This window comes from Oncorhynchus keta, unplaced genomic scaffold (genome assembly GCF_023373465.1).
Source record: "Oncorhynchus keta strain PuntledgeMale-10-30-2019 unplaced genomic scaffold, Oket_V2 Un_contig_1320_pilon_pilon, whole genome shotgun sequence".
Lineage (NCBI taxonomy): Eukaryota > Metazoa > Chordata > Actinopteri > Salmoniformes > Salmonidae > Oncorhynchus > Oncorhynchus keta.
Window position 1 is genome coordinate 342,501 of NW_026278150.1, and position 10,000 is coordinate 352,500.

Here is a 10,000-nt window from a genome sequence, read left to right on the forward strand (position 1 = left end):
GTATCTGTACCAGGATGTGGAGTGTAGGGGAGTGTATCTGTACCAGGATGTGGAGTGTAGGGGAGTGTATCTGTACCAGGATGTGGAGTGTAGGGGAGTGTATCTGTACCAGGATGTGGAGTGTAGGGGAGTGTATCTGTACCAGGATGTGGAGTGTAGGGGAGTGTATCTGTACCAGGATGTGGAGTGTATCTGTACCAGGATGTGGAGTGTAGGGGAGTGTATCTGTACCAGGATGTGGAGTGTAGGGGAGTGTATCTGTACTAGGATGTGGAGTGTAGGGGAGTGTATCTGTACCAGGATGTGGAGTGTAGGGGAGTGTATCTGTACCAGGATGTGGAGTGTATCTGTACCAGGATGTGGAGTGTATCGGTACCAGGATGTGGAGTGTAGGGGAGTGTATCTGTACCAGGATGTGGAGTGTAGGGGAGTGTATCTGTACCAGGATGTGGAGTGTATCTGTACCAGGATGTGGAGTGTAGGGGAGTGTATCTGTACCAGGATGTGGAGTGTAGGGGAGTGTATCTGTACCAGGATGTGGAGTGTAGGGGAGTGTATCGGTACCAGGACGTGGAGTGTAGGGGAGTGTATCTGTACCAGGATGTGGAGTGTATCTGTACCAGGATGTGGAGTGTAGGGGAGTGTATCTGTACCATGATGTGGAGTGTAGGGGAGTGTATCGGTACCAGGATGTGGAGTGTAGGGGAGTGTATCTGTACCAGGATGTGGAGTGTAGGGGAGTGTATCTGTACCAGGATGTGGAGTGTAGGGGAGTGTATCTGTACTAGGATGTGGAGTGTAGGGGAGTGTATCTGTACCATGATGTGGAGTGTAGGGGAGTGTATCTGTACCAGGATGTGGAGTGTAGGGGAGTGTATCTGTACCAGGATGTGGAGTGTATCTGTACCAGGATGTGGAGTGTAGGGGAGTGTATCTGTACCATGATGTGGAGTGTAGGGGAGTGTATCTGTACCAGGATGTGGAGTGTAGGGGAGTGTATCTGTACCAGGATGTGGAGTGTAGGGGAGTGTATCTGTACTAGGATGTGGAGTGTAGGGGAGTGTATCTGTACCAGGATGTGGAGTGTAGGGGAGTGTATCTGCACCAGGATGTGGAGTGTATCGGTACCAGGATGTGGAGTGTAGGGGAGTGTATCTGTACCAGGATGTGGAGTGTAGGGAGTGTATCTGTACCAGGATGTGGAGTGTAGGGGAGTGTATCTGTACCAGGATGTGGAGTGTAGGGGAGTGTATCTGTACCAGGATGTGGAGTGTAGGGGGAGTGTATCTGTACCAGGATGTGGAGTGTAGGGGAGTGTATCTGTACCAGGATGTGGAGTGTATCTGTACCAGGATGTGGAGTGTAGGGGAGTGTATCGGTACCAGGACGTGGAGTGTATCTGTACCAGGATGTGGAGTGTAGGGGAGTGTATCTGTACCAGGATGTGGAGTGTAGGGGAGTGTATCTGTACCAGGATGTGGAGTGTATCTGTACCAGGATGTGAAGTGTAGGGGGAGTGTATCGGTACCAGGACGTGGAGTGTATCTGTACCAGGATGTGGAGTGTAGGGGAGTGTATCTGTACTAGGATGTGGAGTGTAGGGGAGTGTATCTGTACCAGGACGTGGAGTGTATCTGTACCAGGATGTGGAGTGTAGGGGAGTGTATCTGTACTAGGATGTGGAGTGTAGGGGAGTGTATCTGTACCAGGACGTGGAGTGTATCTGTACCAGGATGTGGAGTATATCTTTACCAGGATGTGGAGTATATCTTTACCAGGATGTGGAGTGTAGGGGAGTGTATCTGTACCAGGATGTGGAGTATATCTTTACCAGGATGTGGAGTGTAGGGGAGTGTATCTGTACTAGGATGTGGAGTGTAGGGTAGTGGAGTTGAGTGGTGTGGAGTGTCATTCATAGGTAATGAATGGAAAGGGCATGACTAATTAGGTCAGTGCTGTATTTTAGTCATATGCTATTATGTATGACATCAGGGTACAGCTTGATGTGTACAGTTGGTTACAATTGAGAAATAATAGCCTCAATACCCTCAGTCTCTCCGAGGGTAGGATGGTAGTGACATACTGCACCTCAGTCTCTCCTAGGGTAGGATGGTAGTGACATACTGCACCCTCAGTCTCTCCGAGGGTAGGATGGTAGTGACATACTGCACCATCAGTCTCTCTGAGGGTAGGATGGTAATGACATACTGCACCATCAGTCTCTCCTAGGGTAGGATGGTAGTGACATACTGCACCATCAGTCTCTCCTAGGGTAGGATGGTAGTGACATACTGCACCATCAGTCTCTCCGAGGGTAGGATGGTAGTGACATACTGCACCATCAGTCTCTCCTAGGGTAGGATGGTAGTGACATGCTGCACCATCAGTCTCTCCGAGGGTAGGATGGTAGTGACATACTGCACCATCAGTCTCTCCTAGGGTAGGATGGTAGTGACATACTGCACCATCAGTCTCTCCTAGGGTAGGATGGTAGTGACATACTGCACCATCAGTCTCTCCGAGGTTAGGATGGTAGTGACATACTGCACCATCAGTCTCTCCGAGGGTAGGATGGTAGTGACATGCCGTGCAGTGTCAGAATGGATGGAAGAGGAGGAAGAGATTGGAAGAGATGGGAAGGATAGAGGATGGAAGAGGAGGAGGAAGGATGATGATGGGAGGGAGAGGAAAGAGAGGATGGAGGGGGAGAGGAGGAGGAGAGGTAACGATGAAGTGGGGAGAGGAGAAGATAATTACGAGGACAGATAAACTGAGCTGAACTGAAGGGAGCTCGACCACTCCACCAATGCCTATCCCTCCTATCTGTTGCATCTCCCTGTCATCCCTCTCTTTTCTCTCCTCTCCTCTAATAATAATATAATAACATATGCCATTTAGCAGACGCTTTTATCCAAAGCGACTTACAGTCATGTGTGCATACATTCTACGTATGGGTGGTGCCGGGAATCGAACCCACTACCCTGGCGTTACAAGCGCCATGCTCTACCAACTGAGCTACAGAAGGACCACACCTCCTACTCTTCTCTCCATCTATCTATATCTCTATACGCCAGAGAGACCAAAGTAGCAAGACAGAAAGAAATGTTAAGATACATCCTCAACGTCTGCTCTCTCTCCCTCCCCTGGTGACAGTGTTTCTGTGGCTTCCCTTCTCCTCTCTTCCCTTCTTTCCCCAAATACAACACAGAAGACCCTTCCTATCTAAACAGTTTTCCCTCCATCGTTCCCTCCATGCATGCATGTGTGTGTGTGTGTGTGTGTGTGTGTGTGTGTGTGTGTGTGTGTGTGTGTGTGTGTGTGTGTGTGTGTGTGTGTGTGTGTGTGTGTGTGTGTGTGTGTGTGTGTGTGTGTGAAGGAGAGGACAGAGAAGAGCATGATAATGCTTGGATAATGAGGATGATGGTAGCGGGACGCTAGCAGCCAGAGGCCCTTCCCGTGGGTAGGAGAGGGGGATAGAAGCACACTTCATCACTCAAAGGACCCACAACCACCCACCCGAGAGGAATACTGTTAGAGCCTTGGGATAGGCAGGGGGAGGCCTGGGTGTAAAGTAGCTAGAGGAGGGGAAGAGAGGCAGGGGGAGGCCTGGGTGTAAAGTAGCTAGAGGAGGGGAGGAGAGGATGAGAGGAGAGGATGGGAGAGGAGGGGAGGAGAGGATGGGAGAGGAGGGGAGGAGAGAGGAGGGGAGGAGAGGATGGGAGGAGAGGAGGGGAGGACAGGACAGGATGGGAGGAGAGGATGGGAGAGGAGGGGAGGAGAGGATGAGAGGAGAGGATGGGCTGGGAGGAGAGGATGGGAGAGGAAGGGAGGAGAGGATGGGAGGAGATGATGGGAGAGGAGGGGAGGAGAGGATGGGAGAGGAGGGGAGGAGAGAGGAGGGGAGGAGAGGATGGGAGGAGAGGACAGGACAGGATGGGAGGAGATGATGGGAGCGGAGGGGAGGAGAGGATGGGAGGAGATGATGGGAGAGGAGGGGAGGAGATGATGGGAGCGGAGGGGAGGAGAGGATGGGAGGAGATGATGGGAGAGGAGGGGAGGAGAGGATGGGAGGAGATGATGGGAGAGGAGGGGAGGAGAGGATGGGAGAGGAGGGGAGGAGAGGATGGGAGAGGATGGGAGAGGAGGGGAGGAGAGGATGGGAGAGGAGGGGAGGAGAGGATGGGAGGAGAGGACAGGACAGGATGGGAGGAGAGGATGGGAGGAGATGATGGGAGCGGAGGGGAGGAGAGGATGGGAGGAGATGATGGGAGAGGAGGGGAGGAGAGGATGGGAGAGGAGGGGAGGAGAGAGGAGGGGAGGAGAGAGGAGGGGAGGAGAGGATGGGAGAGGAGGGGAGGAGAGGATGGGAGGAGATGATTGGAGAGGAGGGGAGGAGAGGAGAGGAGGGAGGAGAGCAGAGGAGAGGATGGGAGGAGAGGATGGGAGGAGAGGATGGGGGGAGACAAGAGGAGAGGATGGGGGAGATGGGGGAGAGGATGAGAGGAAAGGAGATGAGCGTATGGGAGGAGACCCCATGTGAGACTCACTCCACACTGCCTTTTCCCACCTGGACAAAAGGAACACCTATACGAGAATGCTATTCATTGACTACAGCTCAGCGTTCAACACCATAGTGCCCTCAAAGGTCATCACTAAGCGAATGATCCTGGGACTTAACACCTCCCTCTGCAACTGGATCCTGGACATCCTGAGGGGTTGCAGTGGTGATAAGGGTAGGCAACAACACATCTCCTACGCTGATCAACAACACCCGGGCACCTCAGGGGTGCATGCTTAGTCCCCTCCTGTACTCCCTGTTCACCCATGACTGCACGGCGAGGCACGACTCCAACACCATCATTAAGTTTGTTGATGTCACAGCCTGCTCACCGACAACGACGAGGCAGCCAATAGGGAGGAGGTCAGAGACCTGACAGTGTGGCGCCAGGGCAACAACCTCTCCCTCAATGTGAACAAGACAAAGGAAATGACGGTGAACTACAGGAAAAGGAACAGGCCCCTGTTAACATCGCCAGGGCTGCAGTGGAGCAGGTCGAGAGTTTCCACATCACCAACAAATGATCCAAGCACACCGAGACAGTTGTGAAGAGGACACAACAACACCTTTTCTCCCTCAGGAGACAGTCGTGAAGAGGACACAACAACACCTTTTCCCCCTCAGGAGACAGTCGTGAAGAGGACACAACAACACCTTTACCCCCTCAGGAGACAGTCGTGAAGAGGACACAACAACACCTTTTCCCCCTCAGGAGACAGTCGTGAAGAGGACACAACAACACCTTTTCCCCCTCAGGAGACAGTCGTGAAGAGGACACAACAACACCTTTTCCCCCTCAGGAGACAGTCGTGAAGAGGACACAACAACACCTTTTCCCCCTCAGGAGACAGTCGTGAAGAGGACACAACAACACCTTTTCCCCCTCAGGAGACTGAAAAGATTTGGCATGGGTCCCCAGATCCTCAAAAGTCAAGTCAAGTCTAGGACCAAAAGGTTCCTTGACAGCTTCTATCCCCCAGACATAAGACTCTCGAACAGCTAATCAAGACTATTTGCATTGATCCCCCCCCCCACCTCCTTAGGTTTTACACTGCTGTTACTATCTGTACTCATAGTCCCTTTAACCAACCTACATGTACAAATGACCTTCACTAACCTGTACTCCCTGTATAAACCCTCATCACTAACATGTACCCCCTCACACTGACTCGGGAACCCCCTGTATAAAGCCTCATCACTAACATGTACCCCCACACACTGACTCGGGAACCCCCTGTATAAACCCTCATCACTAACATGTACCCCCTCACACTGACTCGGGAACCCCCTGTATAAAGCCTCATCACTAACATGTACCCCCACACACTGACTCGGTACCCCCTGTATAAAGCCTCATCACTAACATGTACCCCCACACACTGACTCGGTACCCCCTGTATAAAGCCTCATCACTAACATGTACCCCCACACACTGTCTCCGTACCCCCTGTGCTTCTACACCTGCATTGCTTGCTGTTTGGGGTTTTAGGCTGGGTTTCTGTACAGCACTTTGAGATATCAGCTGATGTACGAAGGGCTATATAAATACATTTGATTCGAATTGATTTGTATAAAGCCTCATCACTAACCTCTACCCCCACACACTAATCTGTACCCCCTGTATAAAGCCTCATTACTAACCTCTACCCCCACACACTGACTCGGTACCCCCTGTATATAGTCTCATCACTAACCTGTACCCCCACACACTGACTCGGTACCCGCTGTATATAGTCTCATCACTAACCTGTACCCCCACACACTGACTCGGTACCCCCTGTATATAGTCTCATCACTAACCTGTACCCCCACACACTGACTCGGAAGGGTACCCCCTGTCTTCTCTTGAGAGCCAGGTCTGCCTACGGCGGCCTTCTCAATAGCAAGGCTATACATAGCCAAAGCTTTCCTTAAGTTTGGGTCAGTCACAGTGGTCAGGTATTCTGCCACTGTGTCCTCTCTGTTTAGGGCCAAATAGCATTCTAGTTTGCTCCGTTTTTTTGTTGATTCTTTCCAATGTGTAAAGTAATTATCTTTTTGTTTTCTCATGATTTGGTTGGGTCTAATTGTGTTGCTGCCCTGGGGATTTGTGGGGTCTGTTTGTGAACAGACCCAGTACCAGCTGAGGCAACTTTTCTACAGGTTCACTTCTTTGTAAGTGATGGACAGCAGGTAGCCTAGTGGTTAGAGCCAGCAACATTTCAAATCCCTGAGCTGACAAGGTAAAAAATCTGTTGTTCTGCACCTGAGCAAGGCAGTTAACCCACTGTTCCCCGGGCGCCGAAGATGTGGATGTCAATTAAGGCAGGCCCACGCATCTTTCTGATTCAGTTCCTCTGTCCAGTGTCTGTGTTCTTTTGCCCATCTCAATCTTTTCTTTTTAGTGGCCAGTCTGAGATATGGATTTTTCTTTGCAACTCAGCCTAGAAGGCCAGCATCCCGGAGTCGCCTATTCACTTTTGACATTGAGACTGGCATTTTGCTGGTACTATTTAATGAAGCTGTCAGTTGAGGACTTGTGAGGCGTCTTGTTTCTCGAACTAGACACTCTAATGTACTTTTCCTCTTTCTCAGTTGTGCACCGGGGCCTCCCACTCCTCTTTCTATTCTGGTGCGAGACAGAGAGCCAGAGTTTTGTGAAGGGAGTAGTACACAGCGTTGTACGAGATCTTCAGTTTCTTGACAATTTCTCACATGGAATAGCCTTCATTTCTCAGAACAAGAATAGACTGATGAGTTTCAGAAGAAAGGTCTTTGTTTGTGGCCATTTGGAGCCTGTAAACAAACCCACAAATGCTGATGCTCCAGATACTCAACTAGTCTAAAGGCCATTTTTATTGCTTCTTTAATCAAAACAACAGTTTTCAGCTGTGCTAACAGAATTGCAAAAAGGGTTTTCTAATGATAAATTTGTCTTTAAAATAATAAACTTGGATTAGCTAACACAACGTGCCATTGGAACACAGGAGTGATGGTTGCTGATAATGGGACTATGTAGATATTCCATAAAAAAATCGTCCATTTCCAGCTACAACAGTCATTTACAACATTAACAATGTCTACACTGTATGTCTGATCAATTTGATGTTATTATAATGGACAACAAATGTGCTGCTATTTTTTCAAAAACAAGGCCATTTCTAAGTGACACCAAACATTTGAACGGTAGTGTATGTTGAAGAGGTCAAGCTGCATACCCGTCTCACCCCATGACCCAGGGGAAAGACATCGTGAATTTGTGAATGTTAACTGCACACTTCTTGTTTTTCTACATGGATTTATGTTGTTTTTGCTCAATGATGGGTTTTTTTTTCACTGAAGAAATGTTAATGATAATGCAAAATATTTTCTTAAGGTTGCTGAGGATGCATTTCCCCCGGTAGATTGGGGTCAAATCTCCACTCTTGTGGATTGGGATGATCCGTCCCTGGTTCCAAGATGCCAGAGCTGAGGATGATTTCAAATAGTTTCATTTTAGCCAATTAAAATGTGTGGTGTGCATATGTTATCATTTCAATGAGGATACCATCAACACCACAGGCCTTTTTGGGTTGGAGGGTTTGTATTTTGTCCTGTAGTTCATTCAAGGTAATTGGAGAGTCCAGTGGGTTCTGGTAGTCTTTAAAGATGTGTATTTGATCATGTACGTTGTTTTGCTGTTTTTTCTTTGTTATAGAGCCAAAAAGATTGGAGAAGTGGTTTACCCATACAGTACATACAGTACATACAGTACATACAGTACATACAGTACATCACCATTTTGGATAGATAACTATTCATGTTGTTGTTTGTTTAGTGTTTTTCAATTTTCCCAGAGTTGGTTCAATTCTATTAATTCTTCAACTACATTGAGTTGATTTCTGACGTGCTGTTCCTTCTTTTTCTGTATTGGTTTAGTGATTCACTATAGTGAAGGCTCAGGTTTACCCATACATCTCTGGTTTAGTGATTCACTATAGTGAAGGCTCAGGTTTACCCATACATCTCTGTTTTAGTGATTCACTATAGTGAAGGCTCAGGTTTACCCATACATCTCTGTTTTAGTGATTCACTATAGTGAAGGCTCAGGTTTACCCATACATCTCTGTTTTAGTGATTCACCATAGTGAAGGCTCAGGTTTACCCATACATCTCTGTTTTAGTGATTCACTATAGTGAAGGCTCAGGTTTACCCATACATCTCTGTTTTAGTGATTCACTATAGTGAAGGCTCAGGTTTACCCATACATCTCTGTTTTAGTGATTCACCATAGTGAAGACTCAGGTTTACCCATACATCTCTGTTTTAGTGATTCACCATAGTGAAGGCTCAGGTTTACCCATACATCTCTGTTTTAGTGATTCACCATAGTGAAGACTCAGGTTTACCCATACATCTCTGTTTTAGTGATTCACCATAGTGAAGACTCAGGTTTACCCATACATCTCTGTTTTAGTGATTCACCATAGTGAAGACTCAGGTTTACCCATACATCTCTGTTTTAGTGATTCACCATAGTGAAGACTCAGGTTTACCCATACATCTCTGTTTTAGTGATTCACCACAGTGAAGGCTCAGGTTTACCCATACATCTCTGTTTTAGTGATTCACCATAGTGAAGACTCAGGTTTACCCATACATCTCTGTTTTAGTGATTCACTATAGTGAAGACTCAGGTTTACCCATACATCTCTGTTTTAGTGATTCACTATAGTGAAGGCTCAGGTTTACCCATACATCTCTGTTTTAGTGATTCACTATAGTGAAGGCTCAGGTTTACCCATACATCTCTGTTTTAGTGATTCACTATAGTGAAGGCTCAGGTTTACCCATACATCTCTGTTTTAGTGATTCACTATAGTGAAGGCTCAGGTTTACCCATACATCTCTGTTTTAGTGATTCACTATAGTGAAGGCTCAGGTTTACCCATACATCTCTGTTTTAGTGATTCACTATAGTGAAGGCTCAGGTTTACCCATACATCTCTGGTTTAGTGATTCACTATAGTGAAGGCTCAGGTTTACCCATACATCTCTGTTTTAGTGATTCACTATAGTGAAGGCTCAGGTTTTCTGGGTCTCTGTGTCTTTGGTTGGATCGGTTTCTCAATTTCTTTCTTAGGTTTTTGAATTCTTCATCAAAACATTTGGTATTGTTGTTCATCTTCTTCGATTGTCTGCTTGACATTTTGGGATTTGATAGGGAAGCTGAGAGGTCAAATATACTGTTCTAGAAAGGGGACAGCTATGATGCTCTGTGGCCCTGTTCTAGAAAGGGGACAGCTATGATGCTCTGTGGCCCTGTTCTAGAAAGGGGACAGCTATGATGCTCTGTGGCCCCTAAAACCGCTGCTACCACCCCCTCACCTACCCCCCTAAAACCGCTGCTACCACCCCCTCACCTACCCCCCCTGAAACCGCTGCTACCCCCTGAAACCGCTGCTACCACCCCTCATCTACCC

At 47.9% G+C, this 10,000-nt stretch overlaps 1 protein-coding gene and 1 long non-coding RNA gene across 2 annotated transcripts in view; one reads left to right on the top strand and one right to left on the bottom strand.

Moving 5' to 3' along the window:
• Positions 1-10,000, bottom strand: part of LOC118380674 (nectin-1-like) — a 154,090-nt gene that overhangs the window by 31,505 nt on the left and 112,585 nt on the right. The gene's annotated exons all lie outside the window — the stretch shown is intronic.
• On the top strand, positions 7,639-9,862 carry LOC127918121 (uncharacterized). The gene is made up of 3 exons (XR_008098969.1): positions 7,639-8,626; positions 8,676-8,773; positions 9,215-9,862. It is a non-coding gene; the product is annotated as an uncharacterized LOC127918121 (long non-coding RNA).